General features: G+C 39.6%; 1 long non-coding RNA gene across 6 annotated transcripts in view; it reads right to left on the reverse strand.

The window, feature by feature from the left end:
• LOC140510549 (uncharacterized) overlaps positions 1–20,229 on the reverse strand; it is a 131,983-nt gene that overhangs the window by 40,695 nt on the left and 71,059 nt on the right. For all 6 annotated transcript variants that reach the window (XR_011969281.1, XR_011969279.1, XR_011969284.1 and 3 more), the window contains 2 exons: positions 17,364–18,696; positions 47–202 (listed from right to left, as the gene is read on the reverse strand). This is a non-coding gene — a long non-coding RNA (uncharacterized lncRNA). The remainder of the gene's footprint in view (positions 1–46; positions 203–17,363; positions 18,697–20,229) is intronic.

Genomic DNA, 20,229 nt, shown 5'->3' on the forward strand with positions numbered 1-20,229 from the left:
ATCTAAAATATGGCAATAATAATAACAAAGATAATGGTGATGATACCTGTGTTGTAAGAGCAGAAGCAGCAATGGTGCAATGGAAGGAATCCTAAGCATGCAGTCAGAAGGCTTGGGTTCAAGGCTGGACTCCACCCCACCACTCAATGTTTGCATGATCTTCAGCAATTCATGTCACTTTTGGGGGCCTCATTTTCTCCATCTGTAAGGGAAGGGTTGAACTTCATGTATTCTAAGGTCTCATCTAGCTCAAAAGCTGTGTGATTCTATAGAAAGAGTGTGTAGCTTCTCCAGGTGGGAAGCTACGGGATATTATTGGGTTAACTCCATTAAATGCCTATATCAAGACCATCTGCCTTAAGTCTTCCTTTTCTGCTGAAGATTTTGCTCAGCATGAATTCACTTCCCTTGGTTTCTGCAGAGATAATTCACATCCCTCATGTCACAAGTTTCTCCCAGACCAAAGTTTGTCCTCAGTGTACCCGACACACGATTGTCCTCAGAGATTTCTGAAAGACATCGCAGTAGTTTTCTATCCAGCTCTTTAAGGGGGAGAAGCATCCATTTATCTATCCATTTGTCTCTCTCTTTCTCTATATATGGAGAGAGAGAAAATGAGAGAGAGACACAGATATTGAGAGAGAGAACTAGAGGAGGGAGGGTGGGAAGGAGGGAGAGAGAGAGAGAGAGAGAGAGAGAGAGAGAGAGAGAGAGAGAGAGAGAGAGAGAGAGAGAGAGAAGAAGGTCTCAGGTCATTCGACTCTTGGGTTACACTTCTCCACTGCCACTGGGCATTCCTGGTTAGTCACTGACAGGGCCTACCCTGTCCAGAGTACTCAGGAATCTGGTATTTGGAAGACACATGGCTGCTTGAGCTACTTCCAGTTAGGGGACCTGCTGTGGCAGCATCCACTAGCCCAAGGCTGTGCTTGACACCTGTTTCTGTGTATCTTTCCAATCAACCTTGTCTCCCTCTGGAACTCTAATCAGCATTAAATAAATGCTTGCTGGTTGATTGATGTGCAAAACATTTCTTGCAACCTGTGATTTGAACCCAAACTCTGTTCATCACAGCCATTGGGATATGAAAAAATAACCTTTACACTTCTCAATGTCAAGATTATGACCCCTTTCTTGGTGTACTAGAGGTGGGGAATGGGACCCTAACACACTGACCCCTGAGAGCTAAATGTGGTAGGCATTATGACATACTAAAAACAGCACTGAACTTATCTGAAGATATGGCTCCAGTTTTCACTATTACGCTTGGTAGTTGCATGACTATGGGAAAGTCACTATACCTCTCTAGGTCTTCATTACTTCATCTGTCAAATGGGTACAATACTGTATAACTTACCTCAGATGAAGTGATATGGTGCATATGGAACTGTTTTAAATCGTAAATGCGTTATACACAGATGAGGTAAGGAAAAGATCATTCACACCATTCAATCAATTAAAATCAATCAAACACCATTCAACCAGTCAATCAACAAATGTTTAGTAAGCATAAGGCAGGTAGATAGGACAGTAGATAGAGTACCAGGTCTGGAGTCAGGAAGACCTTAGTCCAGATCTGTCCTCAGACACTTACTAGCTGTGTGATCCTGGGCAAGTCACCCTGTTGGCCTCGGTTTCCTCATTTGTAAAATGGGGATAGCAAAAGTATCTACCTCCCAAAGTTATGAGGATCAAATGAGATTTTATATGTAAAGTGCTTTTGCAAACTTTAAGGTGTCATATCAATGCTGGATATTATTATTCTGATTACTAAGTGACACAGGATTTGACCCCAGGCCTTCTGACTTCAGAGCCAGTGTTTTTTCCACTGAACTGTGTGATCAATACCACAGGATTAGCGTACACAAAAAGAGCATCAAGAGTTCAGAGGAGAGTTCACTGTGGGCTGGTGTGAGAAATGGGTCTTAGAGGATGAAAGGTCAGATGAGGTAGAGAAGGTGGGATTTCGGCATGCCCACTGGGGTAGAAGCAAGCATGCAAGAGTATTCAAGATACGGTGAGCAGACTAAGAACTTACTGGAGCAGAGGATTAGTGTTAAGAGGTGGTAGGAGATAAGCCTGGGAAAGTCCATTGGAGTGAGACCATGGATGGTCTTGAATACCTAGCTGAAGAATCTGGACTTTGTACCATGGGCATTGGGGACCTACTGAAGATTTTGGGAAGGAGGACAGCCATAGCGAAAGCTATGGTTTAGGAAGATGAATCTGGTGATCATCGATGTATATCATGGATTTGAGGGGGAGAAGCTTGAAGGGGGAAACTACAGGCCACTCCCAAGCAGAATGGATTGGTGGCCATGAAAATGAAAAAGCGGCCACAGACAAGGGAAACATCACAAGAGAAAACTGACCAATCTCTCTAGGGACATCGTGTCCATGCATGTGTCGTGTAGGGAAGCAGCATTGTGCAGAAAGCACAGAATGTGCACTAGTCTTAGAATTCAAAGGCTTGGGTTCAAGCTCTAGTATTGACACTTTCCAGCTGTGTCTAGCTGACCTTAGGAAAGTCACTTAACCACTCTGGCCCTCAGTTTTCTTCATTCATCAAACAGAGAAAATAATTCTTATCCTACCAACCTCAAGTTCTTTGAGGGGAAACTGTTTGGTAAGCCTTAAAGCTGCCTAGAAATGAGAATCATTGCTATGCAAGGAGTTTCATTGACATTCAGAGAAAGTAGGTTTTCTCCCCACCACCTCTCCTCTCCATCCAGTGTGTAACACATTCTGCTCCACATCACTGCACTCGCTGATTAATCATTCATGAATTCTTGACAACCCATTTTAGTCCCATCCTTAACACCCTGACTACTTGATACACATTTTTCATGGTCTATAGAACTACTCCCTGCTCTGCCTGATGACAGACAACACATGCCACACCCCATGCTCCTCTCTGTATGCAACTATAATCAATATAAAATTCCTGAGGATTTGCAGGGCATCAGAGAGTCCCACAGTCCATTAAATGCCAGCAGTTCACAAAGCAGGATCCAGGGATAGGCAAAGGAGGCAATTGCCCAGGGTGCAGTGCATGATCAACAAGAGACAGTTTTTAATATGAGTTTTTACATATGGATGTATCTTAATGACAGAAAATTCCACAGTATAGAAGAATTTATTTTGTGATATGCTAAATTATATGTGGAGAGGCAGCTGGTGGCTCAGGGGATACAGCACTGAACCTGAAGTCAGGAAGACCTGAGTTCAAATCTGGCACCAACACTTTCTAACTGTGTGATCCTGGGCAAGTCACTTAACCTCTGATTGGCTGACAAAATGCATCCAATGAGGAAGGAAATGGTCAACCACTCCAGTATCTTTGCCAAAAAAACCCACAAATGGGGTCACAAAGAGTTGAATATAACTGAAAAGACTGAACAACAACAGTTACATGTTTTAACAGTGAAGACTTCCGAACGTCTAGTGGACAATAACACATAGTGGACAGTTTTCAAACAGGGAGGTAGGGGAGAAAGAAAGTTGGTGTATAATTTTCAGACCTTGTCAAAGTATAACAATGTCTCATCCCAACTCTGGGAGCCAACATGTTCTCAAGGCTACATTCCTAGTAACTACATCATACAATGGATGAAACACTGGACCTGGAGTCAAAAAGAACTGTGCTCAAATCTAGCCTCTGAGCAAGTCATTTGTCACTGTTCAGTCGTTTCAGTTGTGTCTGACTCTTCATGACCCCATTTGAGGGTTTTTTGACAAAGATATTGGAACGGTTTGCCATTTCCTTCTCCAGGATTATTTTTTTTACAGATGAGGAAATAGGCAATCATAGTTAAGTGACTTGCCCATGGTCACGCAGGTAGAAAGTATCTGAGGTCAGATTTGAACTTGAAAAGAGAAATCTTCCTGACTCCAGGGACTGCAGTCTATCCACGGAGTCACTTAGTTGCCCCTACTCACCTCTCTCAATCTCAGTTTCCTCATCTGTAAAATGTGTACAATAATAACATGTCTCCTATCATTGCTGTGAGGATTAAGATAATATTTGTAAAGCACTACGTTGATATATAAACGTGAGCTGTGGGTAGAATTTAAAAGATCTTTATTCAATTTACTCATTTCATTCATTTAAATTTTATTCCCTGGTGATGAGTGATAATGTCAACTCTTCCATCTGCCTTCCCTGCTGACAAAGGGTAGTATGAAAGCATGTGTGATGTGAAGGATCTTACAGAATTGCACCAAATTCCAATATGTAGCACAGCATCAAACTCAAACAGAAATGGGGACCACTAGTCTGTACAATATGCAGGCTGTATACTGACTTAGTTTTAAAAAGCAATATAATATGTTTCATTATATTTTTATTTCTTTTATTAAACATTTCCCAATTACATTTTAATCCAATTCAGGCCACACTTGAGCACTGTGGGGCGCATGTCTGACACCTTTGCTCTAGTGTGTTTGTGACATTATCAACTAGGGAATTCCTCTGGTGATGCAGAAACTCATCCTATCTACCCACTCTGTACATGAGGATCTCATCTGTGTCTTCTCCTCAGGTCATCAGAAGAGACCTGCCTGTAAGACCAAGGGGCATGACTGCATTCTCTTGACATCAAATGGATACGATGAACACACAAACAATCCATCCATTTTTCCTCACTCCAATGTGTGACTGGCACAGTTTTTCTTTCATGATTGTAAATTCCTTCAACAATATTTTCACCACTTCCCCTGCCTCGTTCCTTGTTTGGAATGGGTTGCAGCTGGCTCTTGGATTCTCATCACTCTAAACTGCCATAAGATAATGCTGCCTCTTCTTCCATCTGGGGGATTTTTCATTGTAGAACTACAGCCCCCATGTATATATGTGTATACACACACACACACATATATATTTTAAAAATTAACACATACAAGACAAAAAAGGCCAACAAAATACTCCAACAAGCAGCAAGAAAATTTAACTCAAAAGCATTGGGAGAAAAAATTTTCCAGAGCAAATGCCTTCAAGGTGACAGCAGTGCAAGGTAAACCTGCTCAGAAGAAGGCATAAATAGCAAGAACCAGAGACAAAAGGGAAAATACCATCCCAACACAGGAAAAAACCCCCAAAATCCTGAAGGCCAAGGTCCCACACATAATTAGGTGAAGGGTATATAGACTGGGTGTTATACAAAGGCTGGCTACCTGAACAAAAACACACCAATTTCCACCTCTCACTGCTAATGCCTCATTTCAGTCTGTCTGTCTGTCTCTGTGTATGTATGTCTGTATGTGTCCCTCTCTCCATCCTTTTCTCTCTTTCTCTGTCTCCCTTTCTCTGCACCCCACCCCCCACATAGACAAGCAATCTAGCAAAGACTATCTCAGCAATCACTAATGTTGCAAAATAAATATTTCTCTAATAAGATCTTCAATCTCATTTCAGCCTGATCTCAGAAAAATCTCCTCTGCATTTTAGGTTAACTTTCTTTCCTTCAATCCCAAGCAGTGCATTTATAGACTTGGACATAAATCATTTCAAAAGGCCACCCACTTTAATAGCATCTTTGAGTAACATAAATAACCATTCAAAGACACAGCCTTCCACTTGAAGGCCACAATGCTTGCAGTCAGGGATGAGAGTGGGGGGATAGGGGATTAAACCTCTCTACGGACACTTCTCTCATCACCACCAACATTTCCATTGGTCAAAGGAGAAAAAAAGACAATGGAAGGGTTAAAAGAAGATGAGTCTTTTTTTCTCCCCAACCAACATTTCAGGGAGGTAGGGAGATGGGCCTTGTGGCCTGGATTCTGGGGGTCCCACCAATCATGGTGATCCTAACACTCCTTTTGTATCTGTTCTCACTCTCATGCATCACCAAAATACCATGGAGTCCTAGCTCCATGTGACTTATCTTGAGTTCTGTAACCAAGGCAGCACCCAGTCCCCCATTTCCCCTCTGGCTTGGAAGAAACACAGAGACCACAGCCTCTAAAAGCCATCGTCCTTCTTTGTCTCTGTGCGGCTCCTCTGTGGAAGCTTCTCTCAGAGCCATGAAAACTTTTCTGATGTGCCTCTCTGTGCTGCTAGGTCTTGGTCCTTCCATATTCAATATCTCAGGACAGGGGTTATAGTCTAATCATAGAAGGCTAGAATTTGAAAATCATCTGTCCCAGCCTCCAATGTTACAGTGCCTGGTACACATTAGGCATCAATACGTGTTTGTTCAGTTGGAATGAATTGAAGTGAGTTGGTTTTGGTGACTTACCAAAGGTCTTACAGCTAAGTAGTGGCAAAGCCAAAACTCTCAGAACCAAGAGCAGTAGAAAGAACTCTGGGATTGAACACGAGATCTGTGTTCCTGTATAGGATTCTATCATTCATTAACTCTTTGTGACTTTAGGTCATTTCAAATATCCATTTAAGGCATTTTCTTTTTTGATGAAAAAATAGAAAATAGCACAATCTGAGTCTCAGTTTCTCTTTCTGTAAAACAAGGGGTTAGAACTAGAACACTCCTAGTGATGAATATTCAAGCCCATGGGAATGGATAAATCAACAAGGAAGAAAGTAAAGAGAGAAGAAAAAAAATGCCTAGGAAAGCACCTTGGGAGATACCTGTCCTGCAGACTTTCCTTCAGCTCTTCCTTCAATGGTTCTCTGGTTCTTCAGATTTTCAATTCAGTGTTTCTTTTGGTACATGAGAAAATAATACTTCTTGGATGGCTTAGGAAAGGCTGAGTAATGGACACTCAGACAATGAAGTATCTGGGATCTTTTCTTCCTCCTTGAAGTCTCTGAGTCTTGAAAAGGTCTAGGCCTGCCATGAAACAGCAGCAGTCCTACAAATAATCTTTCTAAAATACAGATAAACCAGGTCACTCCTGCTCAGAATCCTTCAGTGGCTCACCACTGGATAAAATACAAGCTTCATCCACAGCTTATAACACATCTCAATGAATTCCTACTGAACGAGAAATAAACTTCAAGCAGACGGTGGGAAGGTGAGGGGGACGGAAGAAAATGAAACAAAATACTTATCTCAGTTGAGCAAAGGAGATTAATTGTCTTTTATTTTATAAATAGAAAGAACTATTGAAGGAAAGATACATATGCTTGACCTGACTAAAAATTTTTTAATTGGTAAAATGAAAAACAACGTAACTAAATTTTTTTTAAAAATTGGGAAACATTGTCAGCAAAAATGGCATCTAAAAACTCAATATAAAAATATAAGAGAAACTTTTAAAAAGTCACAGGGATAATTGCCAGTCCACTTAAGTTTTCAACATTCATTTCCACAAAATTTTGAGTTCCAAATTTTCTCCCCATCTCTCCCTTCCCCCCACCCCAAAATGCTTTGCATTCTGATTGTCCCTTCCACCAATGTGCCCTCCCTACTAACACCTCTCCCTTTCCTTATCCTCATCTTCTCTCTTGTCCTGTAGGGCAAGATAAATTTCTATACACCATTACCTGTATTTCTTATTGCCCAGTTGTAAACAAAAACAATTTTCAACATTTGTTCCTAAAACTTTGAGTTCCAACTTCTCCTCCTTCCTCCCTCCCTACCCATCCCCACTGAGAAGGGAAGCAATTCAATATAGGCTATATATGTGTAGTTTTGCAAATGACTTCCATAATAGTCATGTTGTGTAGGACTAACTATATTTCCCTCCATCCTATCCTGCCCCCCATTTCTTCTATTCTCTCTTTTGACCTTGTCCCTCCCCAAGAATGTTTATTTCTAATTATTCCCTCCTCCCATTTGCCCTCCCTTCCATCATCCCCCACCCTGCTTATCCCCTTCTCCCCTACTTTCCTGTAGTGTAAGACAGATTTTCATATCAAACTGAGTATGCATGTTATTCCTTCCTTGAGCCAAATGTGATGAGAGTAAGCTTCACTTTTTCCCTCCCCCTTTTCCCCTCCTCTTCTATGAGGAATGATTTGCCCTATTCCATTTCTCCCTTTCTCCTCCCAATATATTCCTTTCTCTCACTCCTTAATTTTATTTTTTTAGGTATGATCCCTTCCTATTCAACTCACCCTGTGCTTTCTCTCTCTCTCTCTCTCTCTCTCTCTCTCTCTCTCTCTCTCTCTCTCTCTCTCTCTCTCTCTCTCTCTCTGTGTATGTGTCTGTGTGTCTGTGTATAATCCCTCCAACTACCCAGATACTGAGAAAAGTTTCAAGAGTTACAAATATTATCTTTCCATGTAGGAATGCAAACAGTTCAGCTTTACAAAGTCCTTTATGATTTCTCTTTCCTGTTTACCTTTTCATGTTTCTCTTGATTTTTATGTTTGAAAGTCAAATTTTCTATTCAGTTCTGGTCTTTCCATCAAAAATGCCTGAAAGTTCTCTATTTCATTGAATAACCATTTTTTCCCCTGAAGTATTATACTCAAGTATTTTGCTGGGTGAGTGATTATTGGTTTTAATCCTAGTTCCTTTGACTTCTGAAATATCATATTCCAAGACCTTTGATACTTTAATGTAGAAGCTTCTAGATGTTGTATTATCCTGATTGTATTTCCACAATACTCAAATTGTTTTTTTCTAGCTGCTTGCAATATATTCTCCTTGACCTGGGAACTGTGGAATTTGGCTACAATATTCCTAGGAGTTTCTCTTTTTGTACCTCTTTCAGGAGGTGATTGGTAGATTCTTTCAATATTTATTTTGCCCTCTAGTTCTAGAATATCAGGGTAGTTTTCCTTGATAATTTCATGAAAGATGATGTCTAGGCTCTTTTTTGATCATGGCTTTCAGGTAATCACATAATTTTTAAATTCTTTCTCCTGGATCTATTTTCCAGATCAGTTGTTTTTCCAATGAGATATTTCACATTATCTTCCATTTTTTCATTCTTTTGGGGTTTTTTTGTAATTTCTTGGCTTCTCATAAAGTCATTAGCTTCCATCTGTTCCATTCTAATTTTTAAAGAAGCATTTTCATCAGTGAGCTTTTGAACCTTCTTTTCCTAATTTTGCTTTTTAAAGCATTCTTCTCATTGACTTTATGGACTTCTTTTGCCATTTGAGTTAGCCTATTTTTAAAGGTGTTATTTTCTTCAGCATTTTTTTGGGTCTCCTTTAACAAACTGTTGACTCACTTTTCATGATTTTCTTGCATTGCTCTCATTTCTCTTCCCAATTTTTCCTCCACCTCTCTTATCTGATTTTCAAAGTCCTTTTTGAGCTCTTCCATGGCCTGGGACTGTTGCGTATTTATATTGGAGGTTTTAGATGCAGAACTCTTGACTTTTATGTCTTCTCCTGATGGTAAACATTGTTCTTCCTCATCTGGAAGGATGGGAGAGTTCTGTTCACCAAGAAAGTAACCTTCTATAGTCTTATTTCTTTTCCCTTTTTTGGGGCATTTTCCCAACCAGTTACTTGACTTTTGGGTCCTTTGTCAAGAGTAGGGTATACACTGGGGACCTGTAAGTTCTCAGTTCCTCCAACATGGCACAATCAAGGGAAAGGAGTTTACTCCCTGGCCAGGCTGGTGACTGAGGTTTAGATCAGCTGCTCAGTTCCCCCAGGGGCTTTATGCTGAGCGTTCCAACCATGGGACAATGGACGCTTGCTGCTGCCTGCCAGGGCCACAGGCAGCCACCAAAACCAATGGTGCTGCTGCTGCTACTGCAGCTACCCCTGCCTCTGCCTGGGGCCAGTGCTAGTGGAGAACCCTTCTCCCTTGTCACAAGGTGAAAAAGTCCTCTCACTGACCTCTGAAGCTGCCTTTGGCACCTGTGGGCTGAGGGATCTGCAAACCTCCACTGCTGCTGCTGCTGCTGGGTATTCTACTCCAAGGCCTGTTCCTCCTGGCGCCACATGGCCCAGGCTGGGCTGTGCTCTGCTAGCGTCCAGCAAGGCAGACCCCTCCTGCAGGCCCTCCAGGTAACTGTGGGCTAGAAACCTCCTCCACTCCATCACTCTGTGGCCTCTGCTGCTCCAGAATCCACTGAGAGTCTATCTTCACAGGTATTTTATGGGCTGCGGGGGAAGAGCTAGAGTATGTGTGTCTTTCTACTCTGCCATCTTGGCTCTGCACCCCAAAAAGATAATTTTCAAAAGAGGAAACAAAAATGGCTAGTAATCACTTGAATCAACTTCACTAATTATCAAACTCATGGGAATTAAAAACAACTTTGAACTATCAATTTACACCCATTGAATTTCAAAAATAATTAGGGGAAAAAATTAAATTCAGCCTCAATGAGGCTGAGGAGAAACAGGTACACTCATCCCTTGGTAATGGAATTACAAATTTGTAAAAGCAATCTGACAGTACAAATGAAAAGTTACTAAAATACTCATACCTCTTACCCTGATTATTCTATTTCTAGATTATGTCTTCAAAGCAGCATCATCAAACACCAATCAAAAAGAGCTATCTGGTCAAAGATTTTCATAACAATATTATATGCAATCGCAACAAAAATGGAAAAATCCTGTGTCCAACAATAGAATAGTTAAATGTCATGACCTATTAGTAATAAATTCAACATGTGACTTCCAAAACTGCTCTCTTTGTCTGTGATTCCTTCCAGCTTTCTTTCCATTATCTTGTTTACATTCTTTTCAAAAAATGCTTCAAGGACCCTCTTTTTCCTTTTTGGAGGATAACCTTATCATTAGCCCCATTCTTCCTCCCACTACCATTCCCAAAATTAAAACAAAAACAAAACTCTTATAACAAGTATGTACTGTCAAGGAAAACAAATGCTCACATTAGCCATGGCCATTCTGTGTATTAGTCCATCACCACTTCATTAGGAAGAAAGTAACATCCTTCATCATTGGTCCTCTGGAATTGTGATTCATCATTATTACACTGATCAGAGTTTTTACATCTTTCAAAGGTTTTTGTCTTTACAATGTTGTTATGAATAATTTGTTTTACTGGTTCTGCTCATTTCACTCTTCCTCAGTATATACAAGTCTTCCATGTTTCTGTGAAATCATCCCCTTCATGATTTCTCATAGCTCAAAAATATTCCATTATATTATTATGCCATAAGTCATTCACCCATTCTCCAGCTGATGGGCAGCTCCTTCATTTCTAGTTCTTTGTTGTAACAAAAAAGCTGCTATAAACTTCCATTGCATCCATGAGTCTTTCCCCTTTGTCTTTTATCTCTAGATAAAATATAGGCCTAGAGTGGTATTGTTATATTATATGGAATGCACAATTTGGTGACTTTGGGGACATAGTTCCAAACTGCTTTTCAGAATGGCATGATTAATTCATAGTTCTACCAATAGTCCATTTTCCTGAAGCCAATCTAACAATTTTAATTTTCCTTTTTTTTATCACCTCTGCTAACCTTAAGGGTATAAGGTGAAATGCATTCCTCTAATAATTAGTCATTTAGAATATTTTTTTCATATGGATGTTGATACCTTGGATTTCTTTCTTTGGGAACTGTCTATTCATATCTTCTGATCATATATCTGTTGGGGAATGGAGTTTGTTCTTATATATTAAAATGCATTTAGTTTTCCCCCAAAAGGAATAAGCAAGCTTAATTAATTTAATACTTTCTATAAAGGGATGTAAGAAGGCTTCAAAGAGGAGGTGACTCCTAAGATGTCATAAAAAAAGGGAGAAGATTCTGAAAAGTCAAGATAAGGAGGGAGGAAGTGTGTTCCAAGTATGGCAGAAGGCTTCATAGACTAGGAAAGTAATCTTAAGAAAGACTAAAGAAGAAATAGTCTCTATGGCCAGAGACTCTAAAAGCAAAACTGACTCAAGGGCATAGGAGGCTCCACAGTTCTGTTGCAATGTCTTCTATGCTGTGCTAACATGCTAACATAGTACATACAAGGGGAAAAAGTTGTACTTCTTCAACCTGAGGGTTCTCTGGCTGTATATAAATACAGTAGAAAAATATCAAGGGGCAAAACTAGCCTTAAAAGTTGAATGAGTTTGTGAATATTAGATCAAGCCTAGTACTGAGCTAAAAAAAGAGAAGCACATCATACAGGAATTGTGAACCAATATTTACAATGGCCATAGTCTATAGCTCAGTTATCTATTCCCCAACCTGACAAGTCAATGAACTTTTCTAAGCCTCATTTTCCCCCTCTGTAAAAAGGGGAGAAAAATACTTGCATTGTCCACAGGGTTATTTTGGAGAAAAATTCTTAGCAAACCTTAAAGGCTATTCTAATGCATCTACAATTTTTACTGATATGGATATTCCCTCTGATGCTGGCTGCTTGCTCACTCTATGCTCCCCTTGTCCGTGTCCTCCAAGTTCACCTCAGGGAATGCACCCAAATGTGTCAGAGGCCACAGCTAGATTGCACAGCAGAGAAAGTGCTGGGCCTGGAGTCAGAAAGACCTGAGTTCAAATTCAGCCTCAGTTCCTTATTAGTTATGTGATCCAATGTGGGTAAATCAACTGTCTGCTTCAGTTTTCTCATCTGTAAAATGAGGATAATAGCAGCACCTACCTCTCAGGGTTCTTGTGAGGATCAAATGAGATAATAATTGTGAAGTGTTTAGCACAGTACCTGGAATATAGTAGGCATCTGATAAATGCTCATTCGCCTCTTTCCTTTCCTTTCTTTTGATATCATGACGATACCAGGGAAACATAAAGGCGTCTATTAGGTATCCCTTCCTCTCAAAATATAAGAGCCTATGTATTTTTTCCCCAATTGTACACTTCTTTAATGATGTCTTTTATTCTATTTCTCTTTGATGATTCCTATTTGTAATGTGGAACATGTTGCCACTTGAGTTATTATTATCTCCCCTCAGATAAAGGCAAATGGATTTCAACTATAAGAAGAAGGAAAAACTTCCTAACACTAATGGACAGTTCTCTGTTGGATAGGGCTGCCCAGGTAAAGCTGTGAAAGCATCCTCTCTGGAGTTCTTTAAAAATAAACTATATCTTCATCTGAAGGGAAAGACCCTATGTGTTACTGAAGTCAGGAGGGACCTGCTTCTCAGGTAAAGATGCAGTGCCATAAGAGGGTAAAGAACACTGGCCCTGGATGTGGGGACCTGGCTTCACATCTGCCTTTGACACTATGTAACCTTAGGGAAATCATTTTGCCTGAGCCTCAGTTGCCTCACCTGTAAAATGAAAGAATTGTACCCAATAGCCTTTGAGGTCCCTTCGAGCACTAAATCTTTGACTTTTCAAGATCCTTCCCTTGTTTGATTCTACGAAAGCATCTTCTTGGTCAAAATATTTCAGATTCTCCTTTATTGTCATTGCAAAGAAATGTTGCCAGAAGTAAAGACATCCTCATTTGACTAAACTGGCCATTCAGTTCTTCGTAGATTTTATTGGGCTTTATAAATCATACATAGTTTACTTTGATGCATCCTTATGGATGATATTTTAATTATTTAAGCAAAATGAGATATTGCTAAAGAGGGTCAATAGGCGCTGTCCATTATAGGAATTTGCGTCAGAGCTCTGAAAAGCAGGTCAAGAACCAGAGTAGTTCAAGAACAAATTCTTCTTCTATAACTATTCAGTTGCGGGGAAGAGACAAAACAGCATGCTCCATCCTACCCACAACCCCACAGCAGGCAGGGCTAGGAGGGGAATCTAGAATAGAATACCATATATATTGTGAGATAGTCATTGTATCAGCTAATGGTGCTCCTTTGCTTTTATTTTTTTATAAAAAAATGTCCAACTAACTGTGCAATGAATAGCAACAGCATCCACAAAATGTATTTGAAAGAAAAGAAATCAAAATATTGAATTGGTCACCTTGAGTGACTAGCCTCTTGCTCAATTGAAACCCATTTGCCTTTACCTAAGTGGGTTTAATAATGACTCAGGTGACAACACATTGCACAGCATAATCCAAAATAAAAATACTGGGTTGGTCACCTTGAGCAACACCTAATTTATAAAGTTTTATTGATGTGGTTTTTTATATGATAAATATTTTCAGATTATTCTCACTTCATGAAAGGTCTCTTGTAACAAAGTAAAATAGTTAAGCAAAACTAATAATACAATAACGTCATCTGAAAGTGCATGTAACATTTCACATCTGTAGCAATTCCTCTCTATTTTTTAAATTAACAGGAATCTATTTTCTCTCCCTCCCACCTCAATAAAAAAGACAAGAAAAATAAGTTTTTGTCTCAAATGTGCATAGTTGAGCAAAACAAAGTGCCTCAAATATATCTATATGTATACATGTATTACTTTTATACATAAATAATTTCAAATTCTTGCAAGTGGACTTCATATTCTCCTAAAAGATTTGATCATTCAATTCAGCAAACATTTATTACGTGTTTCCTATGGTCAAGGCACTCTTCTGGGCACTATGAGTAACAAGAGAAAAAGATTAAATAATCTATAGCCTCAAGAACCATGGACAGTGGAAAGCTCTCCCAGAAGTTCCATTTAAGGAGGTCACCCAGGCCAGATATCTCACTTCCCCATACAGATGCACTCATCTGGACTTCCCCATCATGCCACCTCCACACACCCTGACCCACCTTTTCAGCTTCCTTTTTTGTATTGTCTTCTCCTATTAAATTGTACGTTCTTTGAGGGCAGGATCTATCTTTTGCCTTTCTTTATCTCCCCAGTCTTTGGCACATAGTAGGCACATCTACTGAAGAGATATGTTGTTGTTTAGTCATTTTCAGTTATGTCTGAGTCTTCATGACCCCCTTTGGGGATTTTCTTGGCAAAGATACTGCAGTGATTTGCCGTATCCTTTTCCAGTTCATTTTAGAGATGAGAAAATCGGGCAAACAGGGTTAAATGACTTGCCCAGGACCACCCAGCTAAGAGTCTGAGGTCAGATTTGAACTCAAGTTTTCTTGACCCCAGACCTGGTACTTTATCCACTGCATCACCTAGCTGCCCTCAGGATGTGTGGGGATGTGTATATACATACCCACACATATATGTATATATACAAACATATGCCTATATGCATATATATGCAGATACACATATACAAAATTATCCTTGGCATGATATTAAGTAATTTCAAGAAAGAGAGAACCTCTCTGCCAGCAGTTAAGAGGTCAAAAAATATATATGAACAAAACATGAATGGCTTTTAAAAGGAATTGAATTGTTCAACAAAACATATGAAAGGTTGTTCCAAATCACTAATAATAAGAGAAATGCAAATTAAAGCAACTTCATGGTTTTATCTCTCACCCTTGCAAATTGGCTGAGATTAGAAAAGGCAGAAATAGTCAATGTTGAGGGGGGGAGCTATGGGAAGATAATCACAGTAATACTCTGTTGTTGGTGGAGCTATGAAATTGGTTCAACTTTTCTGTAAAGCCATTTGTAATTATGCCAGACAAGTTACTAAACTCCTCATGCCCTTTGACCCAGAGATTCTATTAGTGTGCATATATTCCCCAAGTGGTCAAAGACAGAAAGACCTCACATATGCCAAAAAACTAGTAGCAGCACTTTTTGAGGGAGGTGACAATTAAGTGGATCAGGTAAGTCCTCGTGTGGGAGATGATACCTGAATTGCTCTTTGAAAGAGGCTAGGAATTCTAAGAGAAGGAAGTGAGAATAGAAGGCATTCAAATATGGTGACCACCCATAGAAAAACCCCAAAGTGATATCATGATCAGCACAGGACATGGCCAACAGGTTTCTAGTATGTTGGCAGACAGCGACAGCGGGGTGGGAGAAGGAAGATGATTCAAGAATGATTCACTCCAAGGGTGAAAACCTGGATGAATGGAAAGGTGGTGATATCTTCTAAAAAATATAGAGAAGTTTAAGGAGGGATGAATTGGGGGAAATGTAATGAGTTTTGTTTTGGACACAGTGAATTTGAAATTCAGGTGGAAATCAGGGAATGCAGAAGGACTGGATCTAGATGAGATTTTTCTTTACTTTCTTCCTCTTTTTAATATATCAGCTAAAAGAGATAAAGTTAGGGTTTCTGTGACCTGGCTTGTTATCTCTTACCCAAGTCACCTTCAGCTATGGAAGTTTCAGATCTTTAAACATGGAATGATAATCCAAGAACACTACATTCATTCATTCAACAATACTGTATTTAATACCTACTATATGCCTACTACATAATGCTGGAATACATACAAAGAGAAGTAAGTCATGGTTAGGGTAATGCAAATAGGGCTAGATCTGGCTATGAATTCGAGTGTCCTATGCTTGGAGATTGAAGTACATCATTAAAAATATATAAAAGGACCAAGAAGTGGGGGAATAATGAGAAATTGAGCATGGCTTAGGGTCATAGTTTTTTCCTCTCTTTTTTATCTAAGCAGGCAGTTAAAAAGAGACATGTTTTTGAAATAAGCTGTGTTGATAAATCTTCTGTCAGGACTCTGTTATTCCTGAGAAATATCCAAGCATATCTTTTCTTCCATGAATGTTTATCTTAAAAATGCATCCAGTATTAGCTAAATGAGGAGAGCAAATATATAAGGGCAGTACTCAAACAAGCCAAGAAAAATTAGAGTCAGCTCTCAAAACAATTAGAATAAATGATTTCGTGCCATAAACCACCATTATAAAGGGCCTCGCAGACCCATGAATCTGGTTATACTGGGGGGGAAATTATGTTCTGGAATACGTTCAATAGACTTTGAGTCAACGAGTATTTTATAAGTGCCTGCTGTGTTTAAAACCCTGTGTTGGATGCTATAGATACAAAGAAAAAAATTAAACAGTCTCAAAGACCTTACACTGCACTGAATATACATAATGGTATTTGGTACATTCCACTTAGATAATGTGAAAAAAAGTGTCCAAAGGAGTGTAGAAACTCAGTAGACTGTATTCATTGCAACTACTTGGAAGAACAATATTCATTTAGATGTGTAAATTAAAATGTTTAAGTGCTCCCATGCCACCACCTCCCAACATCCCTTTCTACCTGCTTAAATTCTTCAAGGCCCAGATCAAATTCCACTTTTGTCAGTGAAGCCTTATCTGATTTCCTCTCCCCAGCCAGCTGTGATTTTTCTCTACTTCCTTCTACTTCTCATTTTATAACATATAACCCAGCCCATCCTCCAACATAAATTCCTAAAAGATAACATAAATTTAAAGTATGTTTTGAACTCTTGAAAAACCTATTAAAATCACAACTCATGAGTCCCCCACTGATGTTTCTCTTTTATCAGACAAATCAGAGGACACTTATTGAAAGTAAAAGGCATTGATTTTAGCACTGTAATATAAAAAACATGGAAGTTCCCCTGTACACACAGAGATACACTCTCCCACAGATTCACATGGCTTAGTGGGGGAAAGGAAGGAGGAAACATGAATTGGGAACACAGGTAGCCAGGGGCCATGAATGAGAGAGGTAATATAGGTAGGGAACACATATAGTTAGGGAATGTATATGGAAAAAATGCATAGCTACAGCAACTCACCTTCCTAGGGCTGTGTCCAAGGGGAAACTTTCTGCTTTGGAATCTTCTACTTGCTGCTTTTTCCACAGAATTGGTGACATCATCCACTAGTCTAATAACATGCTAGGTTGCATGAGCTCCTTGGCTCCACTGGGTTCCAATTTGTTGAAATCAACGGCTGAACCATTTTCTCTGCTGTGCTGCCATCTTCTGGTTCTATGTTGAACTTTTTTTAATCAGTTTGATCTGCTGAATTGAAGTGTTATGTGGCCTTTTCTCCCAAAGTGGAATGCTTAACAGATCCTTCCGGGCTTCTAACTAATAACCTCAGGGCTACATCAGCTCTCTTGTGAGTCAGCCACACAGCCATATCCAGTCAGTCGGCAAAAACCCTTAGTCAACTCTGCCTCAGACTTAAGCAGTCTGAAATGGTGAGAAAAAATACCTCTCCATCTCCATCATGCCCTGACTAGTAACAATGAGTCCATACAAATTACTACCAAGATTCATCTGGTAAGACTAATTTTTGTGTGTGACATTTTTTTCTTACTAAACATTAAACCCCAGAGCAGAAATCATGACTTACTTCTCTTTATATGTACTCCAGCATTATGTAGGATATCTTACATGTGGTAGGCATTTAATATCCTATTGTTGAATGGATGAATACAATGTTCCTGGATTATCATTTCATGTTAAGGTTATGAAACTTCATACCTGAAGGTGGTTTTGCTAAGAGATACCAAGTCAGATCATAGAACCCTAACTTTATATCTTTTAACTGAAGTGTTAGAGGGGGAAAAGTAAAGAAAAATCTCATCTAACATGCCAAGGTGTTGGTATTTGAAGGATACGAACTCATTTTGGTTTTGGGATGGGATGGTTTCATGTCTCACACTACAATCACATTCAAATGCAGCTTGATCAAAGTCGAGGCCATGGATATTTACCAGATAAAATATGCAAGATATGTTAAAGGAAATGATGACCTTGGGCACTCATCTCTTGAGGGAGTCTACCAAGCTGCTTCAGCAGCCTATTTTGTTACTGTGGACAATCTAACTTTTATTTTTGCCCATTTAGAGAGTGGCAGTGAAAAGGAGAAGACCACAATGATACAGGACTCTCAGATTAACAAAACACTTTATGAATCTTACACTTCCATTCTTGGCCAGATCTGGCTTCTGCCACTCATTCTCACTGGAATCCCTGGGATTCCTCCATGTGCAAATGAGAATGGAATACAGCCCAGTACAGTTAATTAGTACAGGGTCAAGTGGTTGTGCTGTGAGCAGGGCCTGGCAGTAAAAAAGACTTCATCCTGATTATTTCTTTGTTCATAATTGAGGCAAATCTGCAAGCAGAAATGAAAATAAGACAGAAGTAACCACGGAGGAGGCACCCAGAAAAAATATACAGACAAAGAACTCCCTTCATATGTAATGCAAAATCCATTATTACCAGCAAATCTCCCTAGATGTTGCATAATTCCCTGGAGTATAGCCTACTTCGGAAGCAATAGTTAAATATTGAAAATCTGATTGGAAGATAGCAGCGCCTTCCTGCCCTTTCCTGTAATTGCTTTGTTGGATTTTTCTCATGAACAATGTATCACTGGAATTTCTTGACTCAGTAATATAGAGCACCCTCCGGAGTCTGTGCCCTCAAGGAGTTATTGCCGCAATGGAGTTAGCTTACTGCGGGCTCCATTGATTTCCTCTGCACCTGTCAGCCTTCCTTCCTTTTTGGGCCCTAGGGTGTTGTGTGAAAAGTTGTGGGCTTCTCCCACCCTCCCAGCTCTTTCATAAGATGGCAGCCTAATGAGGTCGAAGCGGCTGATCAAGCTTAAGCCTCTTATTACAGTCACATTCCATCTGCTTCAAACGGACCATGGCCCAAAACAAAAGCAGGGAGCCTTTGTTCTGGCCAGTTAATCACAATGTTTTGGTGGGACTCAAGATATGATGATGATGATGATTTTCAAGTAATTTTCGATAGACATGTTTGGTGGGTGATGTAAGTGTGTCTTGTTGCTGGATTTTTCAACTCCATCACTTCTTGCGGAGTAGTTTTCTATGACAGTATGTTCCACAAATGTGAACAGATGTCTTTCCCATGACCTTAACCCCGACAAATAGTGTTGTTTTATGGACTTCCCAGATACTTCTGAGAGCCTCAGAACTTCAGATGCATGAAGTTTTAAAATCTCATGATGTTTAAGCTTTTAACCATTTCAGAGGTAGGAGCAGTACCATCAGAAGAAGGAGGTTGGTGTTGGACGTTGGGCATTTTTAGTAGAAAAGCAAACCATGACCCCTGCCAATGACTCAATGCCATTTATAGGACTTAGAGGTGGAAGGGATCTCAGAGAGTATCCTGCAAAACCTCATTTTACAAAGGAATAAACCAAGGCTTAGAAAAGTTAAGAAGCTTGCTTGGGGAGGAGAAAGCCAAGCTACCTTTGAACCCCAGATTACAAAGCCTTTTAAGTGTGAGAGTCATCAGGAGCTATCTATTCCAAACAACGCCTGAACAAGAATTACCTAAAAAAATGAGGGTGACCTACAGTGAGGGGAAACAAAATGTGATCCATTCTACTTTGGGATAACTCTACTTACTAGAAAGTTTTTCTTTACATCAAGATAAAATCTTGAATAAGACTAGGAAGCTTTCCCTGTCCCAAACATGATATCCAGTTGTGTGACTTTCTCTCTTGACCCCAGAGAAGAAATATTGATAAGATATTATCATATGAAATTTACTATTAATATTTGCAGCTCATTGTTCAATGAAATAGTTCCCTCTCTCTAGTCTTTTCCCTTGGCACATAACAGTTCCCACACTCAGTATGTGATCATATCGTTTGAACAGAATGGAATGAATACGC

The sequence above is a fragment of the Notamacropus eugenii genome, chromosome 6 (assembly GCF_028372415.1).
Source record: "Notamacropus eugenii isolate mMacEug1 chromosome 6, mMacEug1.pri_v2, whole genome shotgun sequence".
In the NCBI taxonomy this organism is placed as follows: domain Eukaryota; kingdom Metazoa; phylum Chordata; class Mammalia; order Diprotodontia; family Macropodidae; genus Notamacropus; species Notamacropus eugenii.